Source organism: Lactuca virosa, chromosome 9, assembly GCF_052849685.1.
Source record: "Lactuca virosa cultivar CGN04683 chromosome 9, Lactuca_virosa_CGN04683_v6, whole genome shotgun sequence".
NCBI lineage: Eukaryota > Viridiplantae > Streptophyta > Magnoliopsida > Asterales > Asteraceae > Lactuca > Lactuca virosa.
In genome coordinates, this window is record NC_136434.1 from 238,526,194 (window position 1) to 238,532,203 (window position 6,010).

Genomic DNA, 6,010 nt, shown 5'->3' on the forward strand with positions numbered 1-6,010 from the left:
CATAGGGCTGAAGGATGATATTAGTTTTTAGTAGTTAGATAATTTTGAAATATGTAAAGTGTAATTGACATTTGATGATGAATAAAAGTTGTGTTTATTTATGAGTAAAGTGTTGCTATCCTTTGTCAATCGTTTACTATTATTTCTTTTGCTTGTTTTGACTTCCAGAATATTTATGTTAAGTTTACATATTATTCAAATTATCCACAGTCAGTCATATGTTGGAAGTAGATATCAAGTAAGACTGTCATGGGTTGGTTGTAGAGGTCTAAGATGTTGGACATGGCCTTAACACTCATGAGTGCTCATAAGTTATGAGTATTGGATTCAACCCACGCTCGCTGGTATCACTTCATGGAATTTATGTCGAGTGATCGCGAGACGGTAATATCATATAAGTCTTCAAACCTAGAGATATGACTTGTTAACTATGAGTTAGTTATGCATTGATCGTGCGAAAACGCATTGGTAACTCGATGTTATAAAACGCGCGTTTGTGTGTGATTTAACAAGTAGTAGAAGAAGCATATGAGTCGAAGTTTATCTGTTCCTTCTTGGATTAGAAGCGATATTTGGGCCCCTCGATGATTTTGTTTTGACCCATGTACCGGGCCCGGTCAGAACTAAGTTGATGTGTTCAATTAAGTTCTATGTCAAACAAATCGGAAATCGGGAAACAAACTGCTGGACAAAAGTAATACATTGTTCCATGTATTTGTCTGGCTGATATCTAGAACATAGGATTATATGGTCACTTATCTGAAATGGCGTATCATCATCTTCTCAGTTCCGAGAAACCTTGAAAAGAGCTACGATTGCCGATCGGTTCCTGAAGTCATACTTGCAGTTATAGTTATTAGAATTATCCAAGTGGGAGACTGTTGGATAAGGTGTCTAAGTCCATAACTTTTTCTGGTATGTACTTGACCCGACCCGGCATGGTCCATTTGGGTTGCATGGCATCATGCACTTGGATAGACTAAATGAGAGAAATAAGACACTTATGGTTTATTAATATATTATAAGTTCTAATATATTAATAATAAGAATAATTATATTTAGTTAGTATTGATCAATAATTAATTTAGAATTAATTATGTGATCAAAAGAAGACTAATTAAATATATGGGTTGATTGTGTCAATCATCCATAACTTATATAGTGGGCCAAGGCTCCATGGATTATCAAGTTGGGTTAAACCCATAAGATGCTCCATGGATGCACCATGGGGGTTACATAACCCATGGGTCATGGAAATGAAAGGTCATGACAATTAGGGTTTACATGGTGTAACCCTAATTGTAACATACTATATAAAGAAGCTATTATTCACCATTTTCGGCCACTAGAGTGAATCAAAGAGGACTAACCGAAAATCCAAGTGTTCTTATTCTCTTAGAGTTTATTCCAAGTGTACTTGGTGTTGTGTGAAGCATTTGAGGCATCACACTTGGGGTGCTAGGCTCTCAAGGTTTCAAGGAATCATAACAACTACAAGGTATGTATTTCTAGCTATCTTTTATATTATAAAGTTCCCCATGTATGCTAGATAGGTTTATGAACCTTGGAAAAAGTATTTTGCATGTATCTTAGACAAACATAGATCCAAGGTTTTCTAGGGTTGCATGTACACTTAGGAGTGTTAGAATTGCTCAAAACCCTTCAGTGGTATCAGAGCCAGGTTTGCTTGTTTGATACTTGATGCAAAATTGGAAAAAAAAAAGTCGATTTTTTGCTGTCTGCATGATGAACTCGCCGAGTCCATAGGGGACTCGCCGAGTTCATGTGAAAACTCATCCTACTCGACGAGTAGGTTCGTGCACTCGACGAGTATGAGCCTCAGAATGCAGATTTTCGACTTTTGCTGCTGGAAATGGACTAGAAACATTACCCTAAACTGTTTTGGTGTTATTAAACTTGTTTTAGATGGTGTAATGTTTGTTCTAATCCATTTACAATGGCTAATATCAAAATTACATGATTATTTGTGTTCATATGTTCTTGAAATTTTGATATGATTAATTCATGTTCTTATGAGTTCTTGATAGATCATAGGAATTACATGTTAAATTTGTTTAATGCTGAATTCATGATCTTTATGTGTTTTAATGGAGTCCATAACTTGTCCTCAAGTTATGGATAACCAAAAGTCTCTTTGTGTTAATACCATTAAAAGAACACACAAGTTACAAAAATGAAGAGTCTTCATTTAATAACTCATAAGTTATGAATTGAAGAGTTTTGTTAAGTTACAAAACTTGCCCTCAAGTTTTGGAACATGTAAAGTCACCTAATTAACTTTAGTTCCAACCCCTAGAATTTTAAATGTTAAAATTCAACCCTTATACTTTATAATATTATAAGTTTAATAATATATATATATATATATATATATATATATATATATATATATATATATATGTATGTATGTATAAGATCAAGTCGTTTTACCGTTAGTAGGCCTCATTCACGAAGCCGGTCTATAAGGGGGGTATAAGGTTGTTACCTATAAAATGGCAGCTTAATGGGTGTCCACTCTCACCCACCGCTTCCTTGACTGGTGGAGGGTCGTTAGCCGAACGGGTAGGACAGTGACTTAAAATTCTCATTAAAAAGTATAATGATTATTATAAAGTAACTAAATGTTTTATAAATTCCCAATCTTAGTTACTTTAGGAAAAATGTGAATAAGGTGCTAATCCATGAAATTACACTTTGCACTTTGTTTAAGTCGTTGGTGGAGCGTGTGTGGTTTACCGGCACACTAACTTGGACTTAACAAGGTAGGCAAAGTGTGACTTAAGGTTTTTCATAGGGTCGGTGGAGCACGTGTGGTTTACCGGCACATCGATTAAGTGAAAAACATTAAGTGTACCAAGTAATTCGCATGGTTACTTCACACCTTGTTTTGTGATCCTCGGTATCCCAGTCACAAAACATGAAGGGCACACTCGAGATTGAAACATGCCACTGAAAAAAAGTTCAATGAATCTCTAAAGAATCTAGGAATTTCTGAAAAACCAAATAAAACCTAATAATTTATATTTCGTTTTCATGGTGGAAATTGGTGAATCGTCATTCACCTACCTTTCAAATATGTTATAGCTTGGATTACGGCATCCCTCTTCTAAGTTTTAATATATTGTGATTGGATTCTAGCCTTAATATTACATTTGGGTGTTTTATTAAGGACTATTTCTATATCTAAACTAAACTTGTTTTCTTCCTTTCAGATGTCTTCCAACAATGCTACTCCTGGCTCGAACCCTACTGGCTCCTTCTCTCTCATGAACCTTTGTGGGAGAGTCATCTTTGATGGATCCAACTTTACTGACTAGATCAGAAACATCAGGATGGTCACTCGATACGAGAACAAGGAATATGTTCTTGACAAGGAGCTTAAGGTGCCTAAGCCAACTGCTACTCCTGAGGAGTTTGCTGAATATGAGGCACATGAAAGGGATGCTACAAAAGTGGCATGCATCATGATGGCCACTATGACAGCCGAGCTCCAAAAGTCCTATGAGGACTACTATCCTTTTGAGATGCTCCATGGATTATCAAGTTGGGTTAAACCTATAAGATGCTCCATGGATGCTCCATGGGGGTTACATAACCCATGGGTCATGGAAATGAAAGGTCATGACAATTAGGGTTTACATGGTGTAACGCTAATTGTAACATACTATATAAAGAAGCTATTATTCACCATTTTCGGCCACTAGAGTGAATCAAAGAGGACTAGCCAAAAATCCAAGTGTTCTTATTCTCTTAGAGTTTATTCCAAGTGTACTTGGTGTTGTGTGAAGCATTTGAGGCATCACACTTGGGGTGCTAGGCTCTCAAGGTTTCAAGGAATCATAACAACTACAAGGTATGTATTTCTAGCTATCTTTTATATTATAAAGTTCCCCATGTATGCTAGATAGGTTTATGAACCTTGGAAAAAGTATTTTGCATGTATCTTAGACAAACATAGATCCAAGGTTTTCTAGGGTTGCATGTACACTTAGGAGTGTTAGAATTGCTCAAAACCCTTCACATCCAACTAGCAAAAGGGCAATCATCGAACAATACTTTAACAGGGCCAGAAATTATTCGTGAGACGACAGAGAAGATAATCCAAATCAAAGCTCGACTCCAAGCATCGCGAGACCGACAGAAGAGTTATGCTGACAAGCGGCGAAAGCTATTAGAATTTCAAGTCGGGGATAGCGTGTTATTAAAGGTATCTCCTTGGAAAGGAATGATCCGCTTTGGGAAACGGGGAAAACTGAACTCGCGATACATTGGACCATTCAAGATTCTTTCCCGGATTACTCCAGTGGCTTACAAGCGGCAACTCCCTGCCGAGCTGAGCAACGTACACCCCGTGTTCCACGTCTCGAATCTGAAAAAGTGCCTATAAGATGAAACTCTTGTCGTTCCTTTAGAAGAGATCGAGATTAACGAGAATCTTCTGTTCATCGAAGAACCAGTCGAGAGATTGGACAGGGAAGTGAAGCGTACAAAGCAGAGTCGCATTCCAATTGTGAAGATTCGGTGGAACGCTAAGCGTGGACCGGAATTCACATGGGAACGTGAAGACCAAATGAAGCAGAAGTACCCTAACTTATTCTCTCCTTCATAATCCTAGTTTTTAAAAGAATTTCGGGACGGAATTCCCTCTAACGGGGGGATGATGTCACAACTGGCATCTTTGTTAGGAAATTCTGTGATCATGTAAACGTCATCTATGATAATACTTGTAACTCTAACTTGATATCATACACTATGTTCATTCTATGACCACAAACTTAGTCAAGATTTACAATTGAAATTCAAAACTCTATGCAGAACATATCAGAAAGTCAATTGGGAGTTGAAAACCCTAGAGATCCAGGTTCAAGTTCATTATGGGCTAGGATTTCCTTATTGGTCCTAATGGACCAATAAGCATTCAATTCAACTATTTTGGGCTTAGAAACCCTATTTGGATTCTAAATGGACCCAACTCATAAATCTATAACATTTTGGACCATATGGGCCTAGAATGATTCATTCTAACCCTAATGGGCCTTGATGGGCCATAAACTCCATCTCTTTTATTCAAATGGGTTGTGAACCATCCTAAGGGCCCAATGGGCCGAAAAATACTCATTTGGGCCTCATGATTTCAAGCTAAGTCAAGGAATGGCCCAAACTAATCCACTTCCTTTCTCCTAGCCTAATTCTCGACCCATGTAAAAAAAAGAAAATAAGAGGATTAACTATCATTAGTCACATCATTATTGCATGATGGCCTTCAATGCAAATTAACCACTAAGTAATCCATAAATCTCATGCATCTAGGTATCCATCTTATCTTCACATCTCTCTGCTCTCTCTCTTTTCTTCCATTCGGCCGAGAGCAAGAAACAAACACACACACACACACTTTCAAAACTCTCTCCCAAACACTCTCAAAAACTCTTCCTTCTTCCATCAAAATTTCGAGATTTAGTGTTGCTTCAAGAAGGTTTTCACCAAAAATCATCATTCCTTGGTAAGTCCTTACATATCCAAGTTCTATGACTTCATTTTTATGTTAGAATACTCCTTCTAAATAAATGCTTATGATCATACTCTTAGAAACTTCCTAAGTTCGAAAATCACTCAAGAAGGCTTGCTAAAGGCCAAGATCTCTCCATCTCTTCTTCAAAACCGAGAACAACAAGTAAAGGTGAGTTCATACCCCCTTGTTTTCGGTTTTTACATGTTTTTAGGGGAGAATACAAGTGTTCATATGTAGATCTATGTGTTATCGCATGTTGTGTGTGATTTTCTTGGTTTATGTTGTGATTTTGTGATAAATCTTGATGAATCTCGAATACTCCAACAAAAATAGGTGAGATTCATAAACTAAAACACTCTAAACATCATACTACAAGGATAAAAGTGATATACATGCTTTAGATGTCAAAAGCAAAACAAAAATCTTGTTTAAGGACCATTTTTGACAAGTAAACAAAAGATTGGGATAATTTTTACC